At 38.8% G+C, this 27536-nt stretch overlaps 1 long non-coding RNA gene across 1 annotated transcript; it reads right to left on the bottom strand.

The window, feature by feature from the left end:
* Nucleotides 1-13905: 13905 nt before the first annotated feature.
* On the bottom strand, nt 13906-17318 carry LOC125085511 (uncharacterized). Its single transcript, XR_007122969.1, has 3 exons — nt 17191-17318; nt 16003-16112; nt 13906-14034 (listed from the first exon to the last, which is right to left on the bottom strand). It is a non-coding gene; the product is annotated as an uncharacterized LOC125085511 (long non-coding RNA).
* Between the last annotated feature and the right edge of the window lie 10218 nt (nt 17319-27536).

Below are 27536 nucleotides of genomic sequence, written 5' to 3'. Positions count from 1 at the left end.
AGTTTATCACAGTCACCATTCAATTAGCGTTATACCACTTCACCTTTAATGTAAGAACCTTCCAACTGTATGCTTCCATTTCTGCACATCTGTCTTTTTAGCTTTTGTTATAGCTTTTATTTCTGAATATGTCTTAATTTCCAATAACAAGTTATCATGCTAGCTTTACATGGTCAAATCTCTTCTTTAAAAGTTAATACATGAGAAAAAAATATTCTATTTAATCTTCATTTCCCATATCTATCATTCTTCATTTCTTTGTGGAAATTTAAGTTCTATCTGTAATTATTTCCTTCAGCGTGAAAACGACCCTTCAACATTTCTTGTAGTTTGTGTCTACTGGTCTCAAGTGACCTCAGCTTTAGTTAGTCTAAAAAATATGTGCTTATTCTTATCCTTGTTACCCAGAACATAATGTGTTGTTTTCCCTCTAGCTACCTTTTAGATTTTTTCCTTGAGAAAAAATTTTTTTCTTGTCATTTGATTATGATACACCTTGTAGTTTGCTCTGGTGTTTATCTTCTTTGAGTGTGTTGATATGCTTGGATCTCTGGTTTACTGCCATCATCAGATTTGGAAATTTCTTGCCACTCTTTTCAAATATCTTTCCCTTCACTTCCCTGTGTCTGAAACTGTATGATAGTCTCCTTAATAATATTCCATGGGTCACGATACCCCATTCATTTCTTGTAAGTGTTTGTTCTCTCTTTTATTAGTTTAGATGGTTTCTTTTCTTCTTTTCTTTTTTTTCTCTTGAGGATTTTATTTGCTTATTTAGAGAGAGAGAGAGAGAGCATGAGCAGGGGAAGGGGCAGACTGAGAGGGAGAGAATCTCAAGTAGACTCCCCACTGAGCATGGAGCCTGACAAGCGGCTTGATTTCAGGACCACGAGATCATGACCTGAGCAACAATCAAGAGTCAGAAGCTTAACTGACTGAGCCACCCAGGTGCCCCAAGTTTAGATGGTTTCTTCTTCTCTATCTACAAATGCACTGCTCTCTCTTCTTCAGAGTTTAATTTATTCTTATGCCCACACAGTGAATTTTTAAATTTCAAGTGGTGTCTATTCTGATTCTAGAGATTATTTTATCATTTCCATTTTCTCTGCATTATGTTTATGATTTCTTTAAACCCTTAAACATATTTATAATACTAGTTTTAAAGCTTTTGTTTTTGTTTGTTTTCTGTCTCTTATCTCATTCTGTTTCTATTGGATAATGTTTCTCCTATTTATGGGTCATATTTTCTTGTTTCTTCAAATGTCTAGTAATGTTTGATTAGGTATAAATACAGTGATTTTTGCATTTTGAGAGCTTAAGTTTCTTTTTCTTCCTTCCAACAGTATTGAATTTTATTTTGGCAGACAGTTAAGTCACTTGGAGGAGAGCAGTTTAGCCTTTTGATGCCTATTTTCAAAAGTTGTGTGGGTATGTCCACTAAAGCCTTTACTTTATAGCTAGTTTAGCTTACTCTGAGGCAACACATTTCTGGGGTTCCTACCAAGTGACATCAGTGTCCAGCAAGGTACCTCTACTGTGGTTAGTCAGAACATAAATATTTCCCCACACCACACTCTTAGATGTTGCTCAACTCTCCAACAGCTTCTCTTTTTTTAGTGCCAGGACTCATGGAGTCTTCACCAGTGCATGACATTCAAGCTTGGTATTACACATCAAAGGGTACCCACATGGATTTTAGGGGCTCTATCTCTGCTTAGCTACCTCCTGGCTTTATCTCTGCTTAGCTACCTCCTAACTACCTCCTAACTCCACAAACTCCAGTGGCTTCAGCTTCTCTGAATTCTAATCTTTGTCTCCTCAGTTTGGAAAGCCCATAGTGATCTGCTTGGTTTCCCCCTTCTGTGCTGGGATCTAGAAGACTCCTCCAGGAAAAATATCTGCAATAATAGAAGCACTTATATTCTTTGTTCACTTTTTGACAATAATATCCTTCTGCTGATGGCTTTTCAATGTCTTAAAACTATTGTTTTACATATTTGGTCCAGTTTTCTAGTTTTTTATTTTTTTTGTTTTGTTTTTAGAGAGAGAGAGAGGGAGAGAGAGAGAGAGAGTCCATGGCAGGAGAGGCAGAGGATGGAGAGATAGCTTCTTAAGTTGGCGCCATATCCAGTGTGGTGCTCAATCTCACGACCCTGAGATCCTGACCTGAGCCAAAGCCAAGAGTCAGATGCTTAACAAACTGAGCCACTTGAGTGCCTTTAAACAATCTAGTTGTTTAAAGTTGGAGAGTTAGTTGGTACCAATTATTCCATCATGATTGGAATCAGAAATCAACATTTAGTTTTGATAGTATATGAAATAAGGAATAACTGGATGTTTTTGAGAAAGACAGTGGCATGATAAATATTGTGTTTGAGAAAGCTCAGTATTGAGAAAGACAGATGAATTATATGGTTGAAAAACTAGAATAAGGAAAACCATTTAGGGAGTGGTCAATCAAACATAGGATGGATAGAGCTTGCACTGAGATACTAATGATGGCAATGAACATGTAGGTATAGAAAAGAACTTGTCTCTAGGGTTATTGTTCAACAGGGGGTGGACTGGGGCTGTATACCTATTGTGTTCCTGGGAGGACACCTGAAGGAAGGGAGCATACCAATAAACAGTAAAGTTAGCAGAGTGTCTGCTGTATTCTAGATGCTTTACATATTTTATCTTATTTCTCAAAACAACCCTGTGGATGTTATAATTCCAAGTGAAAGTTATAATTTACAAAGGAGAAGACAGGATCACAGAGATTAAGAAATTGGGATAAGTCAAATAAGATGGAAATGATAGCCCCAGTCTTCATCTTCAGACATAGTTGTAGATTCAAGCTCTTTCCTCATACTTCCTCTGCAAAGTGAAACAGGTATAGTTTTTTTTTTTTTTTTAAGATTTTATTTGTTTATTTGACAGAGAGATCACAAGTAGACAGAGAGGCAGGCAGAGAGAGAGAGAGAGAGAGAAGCAGGCTCCCCGCTGAGCAGAGAGCCCGATGCGGGACTCGATCCCAGGACCCTGAGATCATGACCCGAGCTGAAGGCAGCGGCTTAACCCACTGAGCCACCCAGGCGCCCCAAAACAGGTATAGTTTTTAAAAGCTATATTTATATTAGTGGAGAAATATTAGTAACATTGGGATTATAATGTGCTAATACCTAAAGCTTTCTACCCAAGTAAATTAGAGGCAAAAATGACAAATCCCTGAAAGTTCCAACAAAGCTCCTCCCAAGTGGAATTTGGAGGTGACTCTTCACCAACTATATGAGAGACTCATTCATTATAGTACATCAGAATCATCTTCTGTGTTGTTTTAAAAGCCTCAGAATGACATTGGGAATAAGAGAGAAAGTAGAGGCATGCTTGTTATTTTGCTAGACTCCGCAACAACCTTTTCATATGTTTGTACTTCTTTGCAAGAACATTAACGATCAATGATGTGGATAGACTGGGAATAAAGTGACCAACATGGGCATTCTCTGTGAAGCACTTGGTTATTATCAGATATAAACCAGTAGCTTTTTTGACAAAGACCCTGCTATTTTAACACAGGACCAGCACTCACCCGAGTGGCTCAGTGATACTCCATAGAGAGGGATTTCTCTTTGACTTTTTACCTTTGACAACCCTTTTGCCCTCTCTTCTCTAGTATTCCCTCTCCGTTCTTCTATTCCACTTGTACTGCTGGGTCAAAGGGACCTCCTCATCCTAACAGTCTGTTAATGGTAAGTACTTTCAACAGCTGGAGACCCACAAATGAAAAAACTTTGAGAGAAAATATATCTGTGCATAAGTCCATCTATTACATAGGTCTTCTCTAAACCAAATTGTCAAAAATATTCTCAGAGTGTCAACCAGAAGAATTTGGTAAATACAAATGAGTGGCTATGATATTACAGAATCTGCACTCACATATATAGGAGGGAGCTCTTGAAGGCCCTACGTAGACACAGTAGAGTCTGAATGAGGGTCCTGATCTCATTCTTTTCTACCTATGGTTTGTTGTGGTATTTCAGAGCAAGATGACCAAATACTTCAGAAAATGGCCTTTGACCCACTGGGCTCTTCACCCTCTTACAAAAGCCCTGCCAAGAGTTAGTTTCTGCAGCCAATGCCAGAAGATGGGTCAGGCTCATCCCTTTCACCCCACTTAGCAGAGCTACAGATGTTATTCATATTCATCACAGTGTCCAGCCCTTTGACAAACGTTACAGAGTTCCTTGGCTCAATAAAAATCATGTGTCATCGAGTTCCCTGGGTTAAGTGCATGCTACTTAGAAAAGCATTTCCCTTTGTCTATTTGTTTGATGAGATGTTTGGAGACCTCCAACATCTGCATTTCAGTTGCAGCCTGTCCTTCTCTATACCACTGTTGCCAAATGCCCTTCTCTTGGCTCTACTCCATTCTCCAAGGTGCTCACTTGCTCTCCTCAGCTCTACACTTTGCTATCTTTTGGCAAGTCTTAATGTTTTCTAGAGTCTGGTGGAATGTTGATATTCTCTACTCAAAAGGCAGAATGCTGGGAGCAGAAGGAGGAGGCAGGGTAGCTTCACACAGTTTTATTATTTCCTGCCCTCAGTCTCAATCCCAAAGGCTGAAGATTATTTCCAAATGTGCCCTGCAGCCAATCCCATCATTACACGGATATTAGGTCCTACAACCCAGCATTGTGGCTTAGGCATCTCCATGCCTCGTGAGACCGTGTGTGGGTTAAGTTTTGACATTGAAAAAAAAAATAAAAACCTTGTAGAACTGATTGAAAACATATACAGTATGGCAGAGCATGCCTGTGGATCTCAGCTTGTGGCTTCATCTATTTGAACAGAAAATATCAGCATCTGGTACTTCAAAATAATTACTTAAAAAACAGACATTTCTTTTAATTCCTCCACAGCAGCATGTAGAAGCTGTCTCTATCGGCATAAATTAGCTTGAAGGAATGGCAGGTTACAGGCCTTGGAAAACTACTTGTTTTTGGTATACAATGGAATCTCACTCTAACTCTGGCCTTGGGGGTCATGCAGTGACATCAAAGGCTTCACTGGATAATGAAACAATCAATTTTATTCTTCTCCAATGAAACTCCAATTGTCGCCTGAACAGAAAGGAGGTTAGGGTGTTCTCAAATCATGTTATAATTTCCTTCCATGTCATTTTAGAGATTTAAAGCAAAACAAACCTACTCAGTGAGAGGTTTGGATAAAAACATTAAGAAGAGTAGAAACAGATATGAAAGGCTTTTCCTAGTCTGGTTTAAAGGATGTTGCTCAAAGTTCTTTAGATATGTCATATTGCTCCAGGGCTCTGGGCTGTTCCTGGTGTTTCCCATTCTCTCCATTTGGCTGTCATGTTACCCTTTCACTCACCACACAAACACACACACAAACACACACTTTTCTTCTTCATGGGTGGTGTCATGTTTGAATATCACAGGATGGGCTCAGTTACCCCAATTTTCTGCTTCCTTAGCATTCTGTTCACACCTCTCTCATGGCATTTACCCCATCATACTGTCCAATTCTCTTCTTCTTTTAGTAGAAGTTTTGTGAAGCCAGGGGCCACACTTCACTGCCTTTTCAACTCCTAGCTTAGCTCCTAACACACAGTTGGTTTTCAGTCAATACTGCACCGAACAAACTATAAAATTACAGTTATTCTAAGAAGGGTCACTCTGGGAACACTTTCAAGATAACTAAGGATCAAAACTGGGGGATCTCGAGGTCAATGATGCTGGGTATTCAGTCTAGTGCTAATGAGTGAGACAGACCTCTTTTCACCTTTGCACCTTGTACAAGTCACCTACCCTCCTTGAACATCAGTTTTTTTATTGTTGTCTACTGGGACACCTGGGTGGCTCAATTGGTTAAGCTCTGATTCTTGGTTTCAGCTCAGATCATGATCTCTAGGTCATGGCAATCCATGCTCAGTGGGGAGTCTGCTTCGTTCCCTCCCCGACCCCGTCCCTCCCCTGCCTCATGCACTCTCTCTTTCTAAAATAAATAAAAACATAAAAACTAAAAATAAATAATTAAATCTTAAAAAAATATATACCAAGTGAATTGTTGTGGGACTAAAATGAAATAATTCGTTTATAGTAGCAGCCAGCAATAGCTGAGATGGTCTAGTCTCTTTAGAGATGATGTTCTCTCTCCATCCAGCAGGATATGCAAATTCCACAAAGTGAGGGTTGTTGTCTTTTTTGCCATGCCCAGTTTTTAGAGGCAGTGCCTGGAAAGGGCCTGGCAGATAGCAGGACCTCAATCAATATGTGCCAGATAAATTCATGAATACAGGTTCCTTTTCCAGGAGTGGTGAGTGAATTGTACAGTTTTTGCTTACCCTCTGACTCTTCTGAATATTTCTAGGACAGCTGGACGGTTGATAACACGTGGTATGTGTTAATCATCCCATGTACATACCATGGTCTGTACAGTAACCAAAGAGGATGATTTTGTTCTCTGGAAGTTTTGGCTTATTGATATGATTACTGATATGGTTAGTAGAATTATAGAATAATTAGTAGAATTAGTAGAATATATCAGTACTCAAGAAGTAAGAATTCAGGAGATTGAGAGAGAGAGAAGGCAAAAATCCTGTTCTTTCTTGAAAATCTATCAGACCCGGAAGGAAAACCATGTGTTGAAGTGGCCCAGGGGAAGAAGAGGGATATACTGAATGACCTCCAGAGGCTCCTTTCAGCACTAATGGTCCATGAAGGAGATTTACAGATCCAAAGGAATTGACCCCAACCCAGCCTTGGCTTGATGCTTTCCCCCCACTTTGGCCAATCTTCTCACTTCATTCACTGTGGCAGTTCCATCCAAACCCATCCTGCTCCCATTCCTTTGCTGCTGGAAATTACCCCTGGCCCATGGCCTAGAGGCAGTGGCTGGCCCCATGGAGGTGGGATGTGCCCCACTTGTACATAAAGGCAACAGTTGGACAAACATACAATGAGAACAAAGCCAAGTTTGTTTTACAGACAGGCCTCCCATATGAAATTGGACTTTCCCCTCTTTGCTGACTTGGCCAGTTTCACAGTGGTCACCCCTGGATTGCAGGAAGCACATATTTGCTACAAAGTCTTTTGGGAGACCCATACAGCCCTCAGATGAACAATAATCCAGATTTCTTATTTTATTTTTTTCTCTTCCATGGGAATATGAGTACTTCTCTGCCAAAGGACATATTTCAGGATTTTCTTTTGGCTGCTCCAGGGGGGAAAGTTCAAGGGCATGGTGATTTTCTTTTTTTTTTAAACCATGCATCAAGGGAAAGCCAGACCCTTTTATGAAGAAAAAAAAAAAAGAACAAGAAGAAGAAGAAAGAAAGGAAATATGGCTCAGGCACCTAATTGATCTGTATCCTCCTGTGAACTAGGCTTCAAGGGTAAAGTTGGATCCATTAATGTCATGGTGAGGGTGGCAGGATCTGAGAGAAGGTGATGGGTTCTTTGGATCATTCTAGCCACGCCACTCGTTCAGAAAAAGTAAATTATATATTTTGTGGATCTGTGAATATAAAGGAAAACAAAAACTGGCAGAATCCCAGGGATGAGTATTTATTTATGTACACTCCAGTGAAGGGCAAGGGTTGAGCCTATGTGAGTGTCTCAGCGTGACTATGATTGTGAGGCCCTGGTGATTGTGAACGTTATCAGGATCCATGCTCATTTCTTGACAGATGTCTGTGACCAAGAATGGAGCCTCAGGGATGCAGACTTGAAGAATATCTGTGATTTTATTTTGCCTTTAAGGGTGGACAAAAAGTGGATTAAATAAAAATCCAGGCATACAAGTTTGTCCAGAAATAGGGATGAAACAAGAGAAAGAAAGAGTGGTAACAAGCTCAAACACTAGGAAAGATAACCATGAGAGACTATGGACTCTGAAAAACAATCTGAGGGTTTTGAAGGGGTGGGGGTGGGTGGGAGGTCGGGGGAGCCAGGTGGTGGGTATTAGGGAGGGCACGGATTGCATGGAGCACTGGGTGTGGTGCATAAACAATGAATTCTGTTAAGCTGAAAAGAAAAAAAAAAGCACATACTTAAAAAAAACAAACAAACTAATGATGTATTTTATGGTGATTAACATAACACAATAAAAATTTCCTAAAAAGCAAAAAAAAAAAAAAAAAAAAAAAAAGAGAAAGAAAGAAAGAAAAAAGAAAAAGTGTAATTTATAAGAATGAAAATGATAGTGTAAGAGCAATATGAATGAAAGATATAAAGAAGGACAAAGAAGGAGAACATGATTAAGAAGAAACAAAATTAAAGTATTATCTGCGGGTGTTTTTGTGGTTTATGAATATGTCTTAGATAAAATAAATACGACTTTCCAAACGCTAAATAAGGGAAACAAAGTGTTTGTTAAAACATGGCTGCCTTCCCCCAGCTCAGCCCTCTGTTTCCTCTGCCCTGTGTGCCCTTCGTTTCCCTTTCTCATCAAGCCTTTCTGGTTTGATATCCGGGCACAGCTGCTTCTAGTCCACTTTTATTTCCTAGTTTATAACTGCTCTTCTCTTTTCTGAACTTCCTCTGTGCGGCCACCCGCCTAGGAACACGGATACGGTCATTCACATTAACTTCGGGGATCCTCGCACCACCTGCTTTTACAGGTTCTCCCCCGACTCACGGGGTCTCCTGGGGGATGTCCTGGGGGTGGAGTCCTACCACAGGTCTTTCTGGTGCCGCCCTGCTCAGTTCTTACTCATTTCTTGTGTACGCGTTTGTGTACCAAGTGGCTGCTCAGCACCAAACACTTCCTGGACCCTCTTCCGTGATTTCTGCAGGGAGCAGCCTTGCCTTGCACAGCCCTGTGTCCCGGACTTTGCTCCCTACCTCTCTCTTCTTGTCCCTGGTCCCACGGGCCAGAGGGACTGAAACATACAGACGGAGATGCACCAACCTTCACAGTGCGGAGACAGAACAAATAGTGCATGTGCAAGAACACGATTGAGGGGTTTGGGACCCAAGGACAGTGTGGTCATGAAGCAGTCAGAATTGGAGACCTCCTAGAGCCATGCCATTCCAATGTTGTGTTTCTTTTACTTTCCCTCCTTTTCTTCCTCTGAACCGCAGTGACCACCTTGTGTGTTTGGAGGAAGCAGAAGGGCAGATGAAAGGGAATAGATGGGATTGCTCCCCTTTCCTTTTTACCCAGTGCCCCTCCTAACCTAAAAAGGGCCCACCTAATGCAGGACATCAAGCAGAAACAAGCCCATAAATTCAAAGAATAAACTGATAGCTACTGGAGGGGGGTGGGGTAGCGATGATGGGCAGAATGGGAGAAGGGGAGTGGGAGATACAGGCTTTTAGTTATAGAATGATTGAGTCCTTAGATGAAAGGTACAGCATAGGGAATATTGTCAATGGTGGTGTAATGGTGTTGCATGGTGACAGATGGTAGCTACCCTTGAGCTGAGCACAGCGTAACCAATAAACTTGTCAAATCCCTATGTTGTACACTTGACACCAATGTAGCATTGTGGGTCAACTATACTTCAATAAAAAATTAATAAATAAAAATGTAAAATAATTAAAAATCAATTAAAATCAATTTTTTTAGATTTTAAAAAAGAAATGTGTTTCCAGCAGCACACATGTATATACTTTCTTTTGATATTTAATTATAATTTAGAGTTCTTTAATTATACTTGAGAGTGCAAGTTGATCTATGTATTAAAAACAAAAACAAACAAAACCCTACTGGTTATGGGCCGCAGAAACTGCCTGGGTAAAGGGGAGGGCAAAGTAGAGCCAGCCTCATGCTGCCATTTCTCTGGGTGCACGGCTCACTGCTATTTTCTTCATTTATTCACACATCAGATTAATCTTATAGGACACCTAATTGGTGGATGACACTATGTAGTACTGTGGGGTGAATTAGAAGCTATAAATCTATTCTGAAGTTTTACAAAAGAGGTAACTACATAATCAGAAAAATAACTAATATTCAGAAACAAGTAAGGGCTATCTGATGCATTGTATGTGAAGACACTTGGTAATCAATCTATGTTGATATATATATATATATATATATATATATATATATATATATATATTCCTATTTAGTAATTGAAATTTATATTTTAAAAATTAAGTGTGTGTAAAGAAGATTGTCACTCCCGACTATCATGATTAAGAAAAATATTGTGGAAAAGATAATTTGTGAATAGAGCTTTGAAGCATGGAGAAGATGAATATGGATAGCCACCATATGCAGGGGATATTATGAAGAGGACAACTCAGGGAAAAATGGTCCAGCAATAAAAGACACTGACAGAGAACGGTTTTACTGTAAAGGATACAGTGGGTCTGAAAAGAAAGGACAGAAAAATGTCAAAGGAAGGACTGGTTGGATTTATTCATTGATTTGTCAGAACAGATAAAAATAGGAGTCAAGGTAGACCCCAAGGTTTTATTCTGGAAGATACGTAGACAAAAGGAGGACTGGCGTAGGGGAGAAACATGGTGAATTTGGTCCTAGTTATAGAAAGATGAAGATGTGGACGGGACATTGAGGTGGTAATATTCAGGAGACAGTGGAGTTTGGAACTGATGCCACAATGTTAAGGCTGCTCATATTCATGAGAGAGTCATCTGTGCAATGGAACTATTTAGGGCCATAACAGTTCTGATAAAATGTATTTAAAATAGATGTAAAGTATAAAAAGACAAAATCTAGGGTTAGGTTCCCAGTTAGTGAATGGAAGAGGACACACAGCCAATGAAGGAGAGGCTGAATTGGTAGAAGAGATGACGGACTAGAACAGTGTTCTTACACAGTGGGCGAAGAGGAGCCATTTCTAGAAAGGGAGATCATTTGCAGTTCGAAGTACTATAAAAAGGTAAAACTAGATATAGGTTGAGTAAAAAATGGGGGCCCACTTGTTCCCTTTGAGTGAACAGCTTCAGGCAAGTGGTAGGGGGAAAACCAACAGCAATGGTTTCGCTCATGAGTAAGCAAGTGTAATGGCAAGGCTGAGTCCATTGTGTTAGAAATTTGATAACTAGGAAAAGGGAATGGATGGGTGTGCATTTTGAGGGGGTAGCAGATTTAAAAACCCTGCTTTTGTTCCAGACTGACCTAAGAAACTTAAGTAAAGGGTAAGCTTTCTGCCGGAAGAGAGAATTTAAGATGCTCCAGAATTTGGAGAGAATCACTGGTAAAGAAAAAGCATAGACAGGAAAATGTGACTGGAGGCAAAATGGCTTGTGGAGTTATCAGCTTTAGAAAAGAAGAGCGGCTGGTCTTTTCCCGTCACAGATGGAAGAGAGAATGACTAAATGGGTAGGTACATTGAGGTAAAGACCAGAGAAAAGGAAAATGAGCTAGCTCTATTTAATAAGAGGGAGGTGAAATTTAAGATGGTTCATTCCTGATCTCTAGACTCAAAAAGTGAAACCTAGTAAATATCCCCAAATTTGTTAACTAGAAGAGGGTGTGGATGAGTTGTGATTGTTGGCTATGTTGATAAAAAAAGTGCATTGAAATAAATTGGAACATATGCAATGTAGACTTAAAGAATTTTCTAACAAAAAGTATAAAACATGGTGCTGTTATTTTTTTCCCTGCCTGACCTTAATTTAAAATTTTGCTTCAGTAAATCAAATCTACTAGAAAGATGTCAAATGTAGCTCATAGAGAAACTGTCAAGGTTCAGATTCAATCAAATTTTTATTGCAGTGGTTTATGAATCCACTTAATGTAGATTTTGTTTTAAAATAAATTTTATTCATTTTTATTATAAATTCTACATAAATCTAAAACAAACAACTTGTCACTCATGCTCAGACCTATAAAAATAGGCTCTTGTAAGCCCACCTAATGGAAAAAAAAAATGAAATGATAAGTGTATTCTTAAACAATGGTTCTTTGTGAACTTTGTTTTCATTAGATTTTTAATAATATAAAGGCCACTCGGTTCAGGACAGAAGGGTATAATAAATGCAGCACATTAAAACAAAATAAAACATATATTACCCAACTGTCTAATGCTGAATCTGACAATTTATCAAGTTGACCCAAAATAATAGACCTTACTTTCAGAAAATAAAATGAAATAAAATTGGACCCTTCCTGAAAAGAAATCTATGTTTTTTATGGGACAACCCACATCACTGTTATCTAAGGAAGAAGAAAATTTGTTAAAGTTCAGAGGTGAAGGAATTTCTGATTGAGGACATACCTCAGGTATGTGTATTATAGAACTAGCATATATAGTATGTTGTTAAAAGAAGTACAGTCTGGACAACATAGGGAATGTAGTCAGTAATACTGTAATAAATTTATATGGTGGCAGATGGTAAGTATACTTTGTGTGGTGAGCATTTTGTAAAGTAGGTAATTGTCAAATCACTATGTTGTATACCTGAAACAAATGTAATACTATATGTTAATTATACTTCAATTAAAAATAAATTTTAAAAAAATCATAAGGAAGCAAAAATACAAAAAAAGAAAAAACTATATAAATGAATAAAAAATGATAGTAAAGTGACTTGAGGGAAATTGTACATCTTACATTCTTAAAGAATATAATGTAATAAAATTAATAAATTGTATAGAGCAATCACTGTATTATTTTAAAAAGTAGTGGAATCTGGGAATGCATCTTCAAATCATCAACTTTAAACTCTCTATGAAGTATTTGAGTGTATTTGGTGGAAGATATACCAGACAAGCTGGCTACCTATTATTAAAAAGACAAAAAGCAAAGGATAATGGTAATTTAAAAAGCTATATCTTCAATGCACTCCTTGTGCATTGTTCATAGGTTTTGCGATGCATATACAGTTCCTGTTCTTGGAATATTCAACTTGATGGCCAGATTGGGCAGATACATGCATATGGAACATTAGGAAACAGCACCCTGCAGGTTAAGATAAATGCTAGATGAGTTCACGCAAGAGCTACTGTGTTCAGAGGATATCCTGGGATCTCGAGACCCCATAGACCTTCAGACCTAGACCTAGATGATGCATAGACAGAAAGTGAGATGAAGAGTTCATTACTCCATCCTGTTACACAATAGTTTCCTATTTATACAAATAAAGATGTAGACAGGGGTGCCTGGGTGGCTCAGTGGGTTAAAGCCTCTGCCTTCGGCTCAGATCATGATCCCAGGGTCCTGGGATCGAGCCCTGCATCCTCAGCAGGGAGCCTGCTTCCCTTCCTCTCTCTGCCTGCCTCTCTGCCTATTTGTGATCTCTCTCTGTCAAATAAATAAATAAAATCTTTAAAAAAAAAAAAGATGCAGGCAGAAAGATGTTAAGTTTTAGTTGCTGGTTTACTCTTGATTTTCAGACCAGTGATTATTGACGATCCTGTTTTTGCCCCATCTCTGCTTAACCACCCCAATGGTACTCACAGTGGCACTCTTTTCATAAGTGGGAACCACATTAAAGTTACCAGAAGGAACTGATGAAAAAGGTGGCCATTGACTCAGCTTCTCAAAGACCAAGGAAGACTTTAGATGAAAGGAGGAAATTGTGAACTTAAGTGGAAAGGACAGGAAAGGGAAGTGAAATAGAAGTTAATATTATCTCCACCCTCTTAATTGGAGGCTTGGGTTCACCACTCCTATTGGGTATAAACAACTGGGGAAATTCTTATTGATCCCTGAATAAAAACAGAGGAAATATTTAGGCAGCTTATGTGATTAGAGTCTCAGGTTAAATTAGAAAGGGACCCTGGAGCTGGAGGATTGAACTGATCTAGTATCGGGATTTTCAAATAAATAAATAGTGGAGCTATTCAGGCTGTCACAGAAGGGCTCAGCAGAACTGAACACTATACATGTAACTATTTCCATTACTTTGTTAATACTCAAAACTCTAGGTATTAGTTACAGAATATTCTGCATAAATTGTAAACGGTGTATTTTGTTCACTGAATTATATTAATTTTATTGCAAGATAGTTACACGCTACATATTTTTCATCAACACACTTAATATTCATGGTAAGTGGGTTAGGTTTCTCATGTGTATGCTCTTGAGAATCCTCGAGAAGGAGATGTAAATTCCTGCATTGGAAAGGGAGAAATTGGTTAGCAAAACAGAAAGTCAAAGGAGAGGAACCCCAAGACCCTGCCAATACATGGTGCAAAAATGCAGTGGGGTTTTGGGTTGGTCAAGTTTCCCAAGCTAGCCTTTACATATTTGGATAAAGTTAAGTGCTTTTTTCTCCTTAATTTTTCAACCCTGATGTATTTTCAGGGAAATTTGATCCATATGTTTCTAATTCATTTACTCCAACTCATCAAATGCTGTTTTGTAAAACTATTCTCTGCCCAGAGTTTTTCTAAACAGTCTTAAGAAGGCCCCTAAACAGAAATGGGAATAGATGCAAAGGGTACACTTGCCAAACCTAAATTCTCTCGAACCCAGTGTTAAGTAGAAGACTAGCATCTATTTTTAAACTTGGCAAACTAGAGACACCATTCAGCTGCTGACTCAGAGTGAAACAACAATTAGCTGTTATATGTGCAAATTTTAGATGCAAAAAGATTGTTTTCTAAAAACACATGGAAAAGTGTCAAACTCTTATTCATAGGGAATAGAACATTGTGCTTTACTTTTCCTAAAACTTTCTCATAGTTATTATCACCTTTGCTTTTCACCAAAATTTTATGAAATAAATAAGGTAGTTATATCCATCCTCATTGTACACTTGAGGGAACTGAGGCCCAAAGAAACCAAGTCAGCTTCCTTATAGCACATAGGGGTTTTATGGCAGGAGAATCTGGAACCCAGTCCTCCTGGCTCTAAACTGATTCTCTTTGGACAAATAGTGATGTCAACATCTCTCTGTGGCTCACACAGACAATATTGTGATTTAAAGCAGCCTGGGTAACCCAGTGCATAGAACTCGATAGAAAACCCACAAAGGGTCCTATTAGTGACAGGACCAGACAAGGTGCTAGTCTCTTTTGCCAGGATATCTCCAGCCTTTATGTGGGGTCAGGCGGCCTTACTGGCAGCTGAGTGAAGTTAATGTATATACATTTCACATACCTAGAAATTTGACCCAATTATGTTTGGTGTAATTTGACCTACTTGGTGCATTCACACATTTATTGTGACGATTATTGCAAAGATTTATTGCAGAATAATACTTCACACTATTAAAAATGATTGTTTCCAACATACCATTTGATTCTCAAAACACTGTCCAAAAGAAAGACCCAGAACTATTTGTCCCTACTTTGCAAGTAAAAAATCCAAGTTATTGAACTTTCCATAGTAAGAGCTGAGTACAGCACATATGACATTTTCCACAATTTATCAAGATGAAGCAACTTTAGGTCTATTTTCAATATTAATGATGATGTTGACGAAAATAATTATGATGGTGATTACTATTGACTGGATTTTGACCATGTGCCAGCTACATAACCTCAAGTATTTGTCACAAAAATATTGAGGTAGATATTTTTACTCTAATATTTAAAGATGAAGAAATAGACTTGGCAAAGTTAGGTATTGTATGAGTTACAATTTGCAGCAAGTGACAGACAACCGAACTTAAGCTGACTTTAGCAGAGACAAAATGTTTTGAGCCATATCACTAGATACCATGGCTTCATGTGGACTTTCATTCTGGGTTGTAAATGATATCATAAAACCTTAAAATCTTCTCTCTTTCTTATTTCTTCTTTTTTTTTCTATTGTCAGTCTTATTCCCAAGTCCCACAAGGGGCCAAGATGGTAACCAACAGCTGGAGATCTTTTCTTGCCTCCATAGTATGCACCTGTCCTTGGCTGATACTGGTCCATGTCAACTCACATGTTTGCATGTGAACAAATTCCTAAATGATCCCTCTGGCTCAGGCCTGGGTTTCATGTTTGTCCTTGACTAGGGGTAAGGCAAGTTCTAAACAAATCACATAAAATGCGAGTGAGGAGGGAGTTGTTTCTCAAGAAAATGTGGATGGACTATTAACCAAAATAGCACTAAGGGCAAAAAAGACACTAGGAGACCAGATACTTACAAATGTCATAGCTAACAGTATGCCAAAGGTCAAAGATCTGGAGTGTGACCAAACTGAACTCACATGCATATATTCTTCCTTCCAAAGTCCATTCTCTGGGTGATTTTTTTCTGGAAAAAAAAAAAAAGTTAATACCTATTTTAGGTTTTGCCTGACAAACGGTGTTGGTTGCAACTATCCATCTTGGCAATTGCTGTTCAAAAGCATAAAATCACAAACAGCATAGAGACAAATGGGCATGCCTGGGTTCATAAAACCATAAAAAGAAAAAGATGAAAGGGCAGATTTTTGTCTATGTGCTGATCCCTGCACCCTACTTTTTGTGATCTTGAGTGGCCACAGAATAGAACTGGAACAGCCTCTGTGGTATGAGTAGGTGAAAGATTGTCTAGATGAAGGAGCACCAGTTACATAACTAGTCAAGGTGAGGGTCAGTAGTGCTTATGACCCACACCCTGGAAAACCCTCCATATGTTCCTACCCTAATCAAATGAGTACAAGAAACATACACATTCAGTGAGAATATTTTATGGGTGAGACAATATTCTACCCTGTGTAGATATTTTGTATATCACAGTTTTACCATGAGCTTGCTTCAGGTGTTCTTACTTCCCAAATCACTTAACATTATTTCTGACTACCTTTGTGATAGGCAGAATAAATGACTCCCAAAGGTGCCCATCCCCTAATCCCCAGACCTCTGAATATGTTGCCTTACATGATAAAGGGAGCTTTGCAGATGTGATTAAGTTAAAGGTCTTAAAATGGGGGAGATTATCCTGGATTATCTAAGTGAGCCCTGTTTCCACTGTTGCTGTCCTCTAAGACTAAAAATATAGTAGCTATTCTTATTAGTAGTTGTAGTATTAGTAACAGTAATAGTATTGATATTTGTATCAGTACTAGTAATAAGGTTAGCCATCTTTTTTTTTAAAGATTTATTTATTTATTTATTTGACAGAGAGAAAAATCCCAAGTAGGTAGAGAGGCAGGCAGAGAGAGAGGGGGGAAGCAGACTCCCTGCTGAGCAGAGAGCTCTACACAAGGCTCGATTCCAGTACCCTGAGATCATGACCTGAGCCGAAGGCAGAGGCTTAACCCACTGAGCCAGCCGGGTGCCCCAAAGTTAACCACCTTTTGAGTACATACCATTGCTAGGTAGTGTCTTAAATATTTTCTATGAATTACCTATTTTAATCCTCATGTAATACAATGAAGGAGGTATCATTACTTTCAAATTTTGAATGATGAAAGGGAATGAAACTGAACTGAATGTTTTTACCTGCCCCTTCCCTCCTTCATAGGTTGAAATCCTAACTTCCAATGAGATGACATTATGAGGTGGGGGCCTTCGGGATTTGATTAGGTCATGAGGGTGAAGCTCTCACGTGTGAGATTAGTGGCCTCATAAAAGAGTTTCTAAGCCAACTGGTGTATGGTATTCTGTTACAGCAACCCAAACAGACTAAGACAGTGATTCTTTGGGAGATTATATCATTTGCCTAATACCCTATGGTTAGTAACTAGTCATGATAGAATTAGACCCTGGTTTGTTTATTAACAAAATCCAAGTTCTACACCTCAATTTTGAAGGTTTCATGCCTCTAAAATTAGCTGTTGAATCGTGTAAAACGCCTGGTTTGCATCCATGGTGAAAGAGGATATCCTGGGATATCAAAGACACACTTGACTGATGTTAACTCTCATCCCAAGAGCTACCTTCCTTTGTTAACACATTGTTTCCTCTGTTAAGAATAGCCTTCAGTTCCTTTGCCATGATCAAAAATCACCTTGTCTGTGATGCCTTTCTTTTTTTTTTTAATTTTTTTATTTTTTCAGCATAACAGTATTCATTATTTTTGCACCACACCCAGTGCTCCATGCAATCCGTGCCCTCTACAATATCCACCACCTGGTGCCCCCAACCTCCCACCCCCCACCCCTTCAAAATTCTCAGATTGTTTTTCAGAGTCCATAGTCTCTCATGGTTCACCTCCCCTTCCAATTTCCCTCAACTCCCTTCTCCTCTCCATCTCCCCTTGTCCTCCATGCTATTTTTTATGCATGTGATGCCTTTCTTGACATCACCACCTCTGCTGGAGTTCACTGTCTCCCTCACCAGGATATAGACTTTCTGATGCCAAGAAACCTGCTCATTGGCAACTGTATAACCACTGGTAGAACAACTCTGGGCACATCAATATATTCAATGGATATGTAGTTATAAAAGGACAAGTGAATGGGTCAATATGTAAGTTGAGAAATGAGTGAATGATTTTTGCATGCGGGAGGGGGAGTTCTCACTCCTGAGAAAAGTGAAGAGTGTTCAGTTCTTAGTGGAGTTTACTTGAAAATCCTACACTACAGAACAAGTATCTAAATGCCTTAATTGAGTTCAAAATGTAATAAGGAAACAATCAATTTGTAATGTGATAAAAAAAATGAACTGAACTACGATATAAATAACTTTGTTTCTATTACATAAATTACTGCTTCCTGTTAAACATTGCACTTTGTATTTCTTACAAATCCTGGTGTTTTTTCTCAGGCCAGTTAAAAGGAAAGCTATACCCTAGAAAAATTACTTATAGGTAGATGGGAAAAGTTGTGTTCTAATGTTCTAAGATTTGGAGTATGCTACCCTTGGGAAGTGCTCCTTGATCTTTCACTTTAATAGTTACCGTAAAAGAAATTCAGTACTCATCGCCCTGAGAAGGATGAAGTGCATAGGGCTGGTAACTTGAACCAATGGGTGTGAATAGGAGGGGATAGATTTGATGGAAATTAATTCAGAATATTCTAGAGTACACCTTCTTAGAAGTATAGGCAGGAACTGACAATATAGTTGAAGAAGAAAAAACTACATGAACTAAGCAAAAAAAAAAAAACATTATTGTGATTTGGTTTCTGTAAATGTAAAAATGTAGTTTGATGGAGAAAATTAGACTTGACTCATGAGAGTTTTCTCTATAAATAAAAGAAATATTTTGATAAGTAGGCTTGGATACAAGGCAGATATGTTAGATTTTATTTATTTATTTGACTGACAGAGATCACAAGTGGGCAGAGAGGCAGGCAGAGAGAGAGGGTGAGGCAGGCTCCCTGCTAAGCAGAGAGCCCGATGCAGGGCTCGATTCCAGGACCCTGAGATCATGACCTGAGCTGAAGGCAGAGGCTTAACCCACTGAGCCACCCAGGTGCCCCACAAGGCAGATATAGTAGAGCAGAATTACTGGCAAAAGTATGGAAAAGAGGGGATGTGGAAGAACAGACAAGTATGGTGGAAATTCTAAAAAAGTTTACTATGAAATGTACAATTTCTCCTTTCCTTTTATTAACATTTCTGTGTCTTCTGCATTATCACTAATGGTTTTGGTGCAGTGGAGTATTGGTAGGGTAATGTGATAACAGGTTGGGGAGCCTAAGACAAGGTATTTAGGAGGAGAAAATACAGTCTTCAAAATGAGATAGCCAGCATAATAATAATAAATACTCCACATGTTTAGTTTTTGATTCAGTCATTTAGAAAACAATTCCTGGGAACATATTTTGTAAGATCGTATTAGATATCAGACATAAAAGATAAAATTCCACATTGCCTTTGGTTTATAGAAATTCAGACACGGTATAATAGCTTTTTAAACAAAACACTATGCAAACCCAGATTAAAAAGAACACACACACTTACAATCTCTTCATTATGACTGGGCCTGACTGCTTCACAGATGAGCTGTCATTTATGTCAGAAGAGTAGAAATTTCACTAAAAGAAAAAAGGAAAATTCATTCTTGATATGGAGGAAAACTTGGTCAGTGGCCTGCAGTTATAAAAATAGGTGGGGTGTTGAGATAAAAAACAATCTTGTGTCATTAGAATACTGGTGTAGAAATAAGGGAAGAATCCTAGCAGAACATAAGACTGGTGCTCAAAACAGTCCCATGAATTGGTGGGAAAGGGTATTATTCTCATTTAGATGAGAAGAAAATCTCAGAGTTGAGAGGGTTGTTGAAGTCACAGACTGAAAAATTGGGAAGTGTATTCTGCCTCCCACTTGAGGGTTCTTTCCACCACACCAATGTTTTCAGTATCCAAAGAGGCCTTAGGACACCATGATAAAGTTTCAGGAATTACACAGGCAGGGTTTGGAGAATCTGAATGAACAATCATGAAGGCTCCGTTTGAGCTTTTTAAATAATGGGCTTTTTACATCGGATATCTTTGAATACCGTTCCCTGCTACTTAAATAAAGCTGAGAAATATTGTACCCTATCAATCATCCCATGCTCAAGCTCATGGCTTTGTAATTAGATTGTGAGGTAATTAATAGTCATGAGTAATGTTAACATCAACTGAAAGAGGACAAGATGGTAGCTGTCTCCTGGCTAGGTAACAGTTGGTGACATATGAGAAAGGCTGAGTCAGCTGGACACCAAGGGATAACTTCGTGAGCACAGCTAGAGAGTACTCAGAATCCTGAAGGAGGAACAGCTAGGCTTGGTAATAAGCTCAAGGATCTGTGTAGATGTCCAGAAGCCCTTTCTTTGAAATAATAATATATCCTAAAATTAAAAAAAAAATCCCATTATAAATGTTTCCTTTATAAATTTCTTTTTCTTTTTCTTTTTGTTTGGATCTAAAAGAAAAATCTTCCTCTTGGGTTGAGAGAGAGAGAGAGAGAGAGAGAGAGAGAGGTTGGAAAGAGGAGTCCTGCTCCAAAATTAGAGGGAATTAGTAATTTTCCAGTTTCATTGGGAAGATCAGTGACACCAGAATAGAACTCTGGATCTCTAAACTGCTTCCCTTCTGTCCTAGTATGCTTCTAAGAACTGTCACCTATGGCTGGGGGCAGAAAAGGAGAAGGAGAGACAGGAACTCAAGAAGGATTATGACCTGCCATTGCTGCAGAAAAAGGGCCAGGAACCAAGGAATTCAAATGGCTTCTAGAAGCTGAGAACAGCTCTTAGCTTACAGCCAACAGGAAAATCTGGATCTTGATCTTACAACAACAAAATACTGGGCCAAAAGCCCAGATGAGCAGGAAATAGACTCTCCCTTAGAGTCTCCAATAGGTGGCGGTCCCTTGACCTGGTTAATTTTCTGACAGAAAACCAGCTAATACATTAATTTATTGAATCTCTCTTTTAAGTAATCCAGTTGTAAATCATAGGCCTCAAAATTAAATAATACTTAGTTGAAAAGAATAAATTAGATCTTCCCTCTCCAAACTCATCAAATAACAAGACTGTCATATATCATCACTGGCATTCTCTATGATAAAAATGCCCCATTCTCTGGAAAAAATGTCCCAAATGGCAAAATGATTTAGAACAAATAAGAATTCTACCTTTTGGTGTGGGGGCACCTGACTGGTACAGTTGGGGAAGTATCTGACTCTTGGTTTCAGCTGAGGTCATGATCTTAGGGTTGTGAGATCAAGTTCCATACTGGGCTCAGTGCCCAGGGCAGAGTCTGTTTCAGACTCTCTCTCCCTCTCCTCCTGTCCCTCCCCACTGTGCATGCTCACTCTCTTTCTAAAATAAATACATATTTTTTTAAAAGAAAAGAATTCCACCTTTTGGAGAAATTATCAAATTACCAGAAATTCATTGTTTCAATGATCTTATGCAGGCTAACAAACTATCTCCAAATATAGTGGATTAAAACAATAACATGTATATTATTTATCACAATTCTTTGGATTAGGAATTCAGATGAGGCACAGCAAGAGTGGCTTTTCTTTGCTTCATGTGATGTCTACTGTGGCTGGACTATCCAGGATGGTCTCTTTACTCATACATATGGCAATTTAGCTAGGATAGTTTGAACACCTGGGACCTGGCTAAGAGAACTCAACCGGGTTCACAGTTCTAGGGTCTAGGTCCTTGCTATTGGTTAGGTTCTTCCACTATCCTCCATGTAGCCTCTCCCTCATCTCACCTCCCACCCCTCTCTCTCCACCCTGGCCAATTTGGTCTTTCCTTGTGGTGTGCAGAGCAGCAGGGTACCCTGACTGCTTAAGGAGCATCTGGGCTCTGAGAAAGAAAAAGCAGAGCTCCCAGTATTCTTACTGACCCAGCATCACTTCTACCTTAAAGTCCTTCCCCTAAATCTCTACAAAATTCTCTCCTTTTTTGTATGAGTCGACCTTGGGCTAGAGATACCACAGACTGTAACCATCAACATTCTATGCAACTTGTGTTAACGAACAAAAATTAGAATTCTACTGTGAAGTGCCTCAGTATGCCCTTAGATGCTGTGAGAGTTTAGCATAGCAACAAGCTAAAGGTGTAATTCAAGTGAAAGATGTTGCATGATCTTCCTTGCTGAGAGACTTGTACCTCTCAAATGTGCCACATTAATTACTTGAATTGTGGCTACAGACCGACTTGCATGCCTTCCTTGACAGTCAACAATATGGAAGAAGGAATGGTTGGCCCAGTGCGTAACCCCTTACTGCGTCCTGCCCTTTGGCATATGACTTTGTAGTTCTTCTCACTAGAAGCATTATGTGGTTTCCCAGTAACTTGACTTTGGGTTCAGCCAATTGACTTGATTTAACCAATGGAATATGGGCAGAAGTGAAGTTGCCAGTTCTGGGAGCAGGCCTTAAGAGACATTGTGTGTTTCCACTTGTCCTTCTTTATGCTTCTGCCATTGCCATGAGATAAACATGTCTCAACTAGTCCATAGTCCAAAGATGATGAGAAACATGTGGAGCAGACCCAGATCCAACCTGGAAATTGGAGCAGTGCTTAGTGGAGGCCAACTCAGATCAGCTGACCCCCAGCTGATCAACAGATGTGTGAGTGAGAGTAGTCATGTTGTTTTGGGTGGCATATTATGCAGCAGTATTTTTTTTTTTTTTGCAACAATTGGCTAATACACATGGCAAAACTAAATCACAAGAGGAAAAGTTTCCCATGACTTCAAGCAATGGTTGTCACTCTGAAATTTGGAAATCGTAAAGTTCAAGAAATCCACCCACCTAGCCAACAGTAAGATTCCTGTATTACCAAGTGGTCTCCAGATTCTGCCAGACTAAATGAAATCCCAGCTTTATGGTATACTTGAAAGGGTACAAATTATAAGCCAAACAGATGAAAATAACTCTTAACAAATGTGCTAATACATACCTTTAGAAGATGGAAACCAGTTAGGAAGGCTTTACAATAGAAGCAATTCTGGCCTGACTCCAGCTAATTGCTAATGTGTGACTTTGGAACCCAAGGGTTAGAAGCAGAAACTGTGCATAATAAAAAACAATGCCTGTTGCCTCAGAGCCAGAGAGAGCCTTCGTCATGCAATGGCTTTCCTCAGTGTTTGGATCAGAGATCCATGGTGACAGATGCTAATGTAAAGAATGGGACATACGGCTATTATGAGACACACAAACATACCAGTGGCCAACACAACAACCTCGCTTCCCCTCAACTGGTTGAGTAAGTGAAAACATTTTGCTTTGTAGAAAGGCAACTATTCCATTAAATATATTTAGAAGCGAGTGTTCATAGATGCTTTCTTGTTAACTTGACATACAACTTGCAATCACATATTCATTGATTTTTTTTTTAACGTAGCAATCATAAAAAGCTTCACTATCTACATGGAAGACAAAATCAGAAATAGGTTGAAATGTACCATAGGCTCAACACAGGAGCCATGAAGAGTTCACAACTCGATTTAAACTTTTGCACTAGAAGCAATTAACGTTTAGACAGCAGATGTGAAAATCACGGTTTCATTCTTTTTTTTTTTTTTTTTGACACAGAACATGATTATTTTACAATGTCGGGTCTCTGTTCAGATTTAAAATATTTTGTGTTGGTGTAGCAGCATTAAATATATTGTCTGCACTATCTCACCCTTACTCTATAGGTTATGTCAACATGAAATTCCTGAAAGTAATGTCAATGAAACATGAAATTAATTTTGTGTGGCTTACTGGCTTTTGCCAAAACAGCAGTCATGTCTTTAAAGTGGTTACTTAAAATGCAGCATTGTTCTGTCTTTAGAAAGTTTAATTTTTCTCTTAGGATTCTGTCCTTTATTATTCCTCTTCACACAATGAAAGGATACCAAAACCTTCATGCTTTTGTGGCATTTTGTGGCTGAGAGATCTTTTAGTCTATTCCCAAGAAGGTGCCTACAGTAAAGCTAACATTTAAACATTTGTCTGTTAGCCTCTGTTATATAAATTGGCAACTTAATGAATTTTGTAAAGAGAGAAAGAAGGTCAAAATATATGATAACAAATTGGAGGGGGTGAGGATGAAGAGATTACTGGAATGCTTTTCAGGGAAGCAGTTAACCTACTTGAATGCCACAGGTTCTATGACTTTTTGAGGTAGTCAAAACCCTTGAAGCTCAAGTTCTTGTTTCTGCTGTTGCAGCTGATTGAGAGGGAAAACTTGACATTGGATTTCCCTCTGACATCCATCTCTTTTTCCCAGTCCCATTAGTAGTATCAGGGTTGGCTGGAGAAAAATGGGTGAGATGCTGGCTTCAGCAATGAAGCCTGATGGAACATTCCAAAGAAAATCAAGTCGCGTCCTTGGGAAAATACATAACAAAAAGACAAAAGAGGGGTGGTTGTTTAGGATCCTTCATTAACTCAAAAAGAAAAGGATTTCTTTTTAAAGATTTATCTATTTGTGAGAGAAAGAATGTCTATGAGGGTGGGGGAAAAGAGAGCGAGAGCAAAAGCACATGCGCGTGCGAGAGAGCCCTTAAGCAGACTCTCCACTCATTGCACAGCTCCATGTGGGGCTTGGTCCCAGGACCCTGAAATCATGACCTGAGCCAAAATCAAGAGCATGTTGCTCTGACTGAGCAGCTGCTCAGTCAGAGCAGTTAACTGACTGAGTCCCCAGGTGCCCCAAAAGGATTTTGATTAAGTCCTCATTTGTCCTCATCTAAAATTTTTTATAGACCTATCTGATTAGTGGCATCACACTTGGGACCATGAGCAAATGTTTAAAACAGAGAGAAGAGTTTTCTCAGAAATGTGCTATGTAAGACATGCATTGCCGTTGCTATATGCTTAACAAAAATCAAGTCAGCATGGTGACAATTATATTTTATAATTTATGAATCAAGAAGTACTTATTGAGTATATTCTCTATATCAAGTATTTTGTTGGGATCTTTCATATTTATGAATTTATCTATCTGTCACGTTGTCTCTATTGTAAGGATAATCTATTTAAAGCAAGTTTAGTTAAGGAATTTACTGGTGGTATAGCTGCTAAGTATAAAATTGGAACCAGTACATAGATTTTCTTTCTTTTTTTTTTTTCACTCCAATTACAGGTTATAGTGATGATCAGATCAAGAAATCAAGACTAAGGAAATGTTGAGCCATAGAAAGAGGAAAGGAACAAAAGGCAGGAAAAATATGTATATATATATATACACACACACATATATATGTACATATACATATATATATATACACACATATACATATATATGTGTATATATATACACACACACACACACACATATATATATGTGTGTGTGTGTGTATTTACCCTAATAAGTTTACCAAATAACTTCTGCATTATTCCAAAAAGGATTTAAGGTAACTTGAAAATGCATATGGTATAAAGAAATAAAGTCAGTGTTTCAGAAGAAAGAAAAAAAATATTTATAAATAACGATAGTAAAGTAGATGCTTCTTGATGAATAGAAACATAAGACACAGAAATGTTTTTGAAATCCCAGTCAGTCCCGGGTGCTCAAACTTGGGATGGTAGAAAGTAGGCAAAAACAAGCAGTAGAACACTTGTGATGTTGGCAAATGAAGCCATTAGCAGATGGAGCCCATAGAGGTACAATTTTCATTGAGGTTTCTTAATGTGGCTTGTTGGATAGGAATTGTGCCCCCCAGTTAAGGCTGGTTCCATTTAGGACAGTGTGCCTGTTACATCATTATTTATTTCTTTATCAAACATGAAAGAGGATTTTTGACATGTCTGTTACGTTCTGAGTGGTGACTCTACAAGGCAAGTGAAAAAAGAAACCAAAAGTGTTGATGAGGAGAAAATGACAACTTCCAGCATGTAGGCAAAGGGGTAAGGACAAGGGCAGGCATAAAGAAAAAGGAAGGCTACTGAAGCTTGGCATCAGAACGTGGGAGGTCTGGGTCTAGGTAGAAGGATGGCCGTCAACTAGACAGAAAATCTTTCATCAGAGGTAGATCAGCTACAAAGTCTCGGTGCTATCTACATATATCTGTATCTATGGATAAAGAAAAAAGAATCACAGAGGGAGTTAGGCAGGGGTGCCTTGGTTGCCCAGCCTGTTCAGCAGCAGACTTTTGATTTCAGCTCAGGTCATGATCTCAGGGTTGTGAAATCAAGCCCCACATGGGGCTCCATTCTGAGCATGGAGTCTTCTTGAGATTCTTGCTCTCCCTCTGCTGCTGCCCCCAATTTGCACACACTCTCTCTCATTTTCTCTCTCTCGCTCTCAGGGAAAAAAAAAAAAAAAGAATAGAAAAGAGAAGAAAAAAGGAAGGAGTTGGGGACCAGACCCTGGAGTAGTAACCACTACTGGGATTTTAGAAGGCAGCTCAAAAATGGTCCTTGTCATCTCTTGACCTTCCTGGAGCTTAATTCTTGCCAGAATTGCCATTTTAACTGGGGACTTTTCACTGCCCAAAGAAAAACTCATGTGCCTACTTCTGCTTTTTAACAAAGTCGCTTTTATTTTAACTAACTTCCCTCCAAAAAAACAAAACAAACAAACTAGCAAAGGAGGGATTTCAGGTCAGTAGGATGGAGATTTGAGAGCCAGCATGCCTTTAAAACTCCCAAATTACATCATTTAGGTGCTTCATACTTTGCCTACAAAAAACCCAGTCCCGGATGAACATATCTTTAGGATTGCATCACTTCCCACATTTCCCCCAAATTCTATAATCCCAAACTTCATACGGGATTAGTCTGAAGAGATGGCAATAAGCACTGCTGGGAGCCCTCACCTCTGCTAAATCTTCAAGGATTAACAATACGTGCTAAGTGGGCTGAGGAAGGGACCAATTTAATTTATTCTAATTAAATTATAATTCATTCTGTTTCTCATAGGGGCAGGTGAGGTGAGAAGTGAAGTGATGAAGGAAAAAATATGTATGTGGTTGCCTAATTGAATTGTACTCAATTACAAGCTACAACGTTTTGTTTTTATTCTTTTCATATGTTCTTGAACGCCTGGAAATTCTCACAGGAACGGCACCATAAAGTACAAAACCGAGATGATACAGGATTGCTTATTTCCATTACCATGAAACCTGCTATGATGGTCTTCATGAATCAAGAGAAGATGGGGTTATTTTTCTTAGCATGGACATCTTCAAAATATCAAGGAGGGAGTGGTTTAGACAATGTCTCAAAATTTCTTTTTCAGGAGCTATGACTTAAGAATGTTGTTGCAAAGAACAAAAACAGAGGGGTCGGGAAGGGGGTGAGGGAATCTATATGACAAATCTTGTAGTACAAGTGTTTGTGGTTAACCGAGAAACACATTATGAGTCAA

This window comes from Lutra lutra, chromosome 15 (genome assembly GCF_902655055.1).
Source record: "Lutra lutra chromosome 15, mLutLut1.2, whole genome shotgun sequence".
Lineage (NCBI taxonomy): Eukaryota > Metazoa > Chordata > Mammalia > Carnivora > Mustelidae > Lutra > Lutra lutra.
The sequence above is the reverse complement of the archived record's forward strand: the minus strand, read 5'-3'. Positions and strand labels throughout refer to the sequence as shown.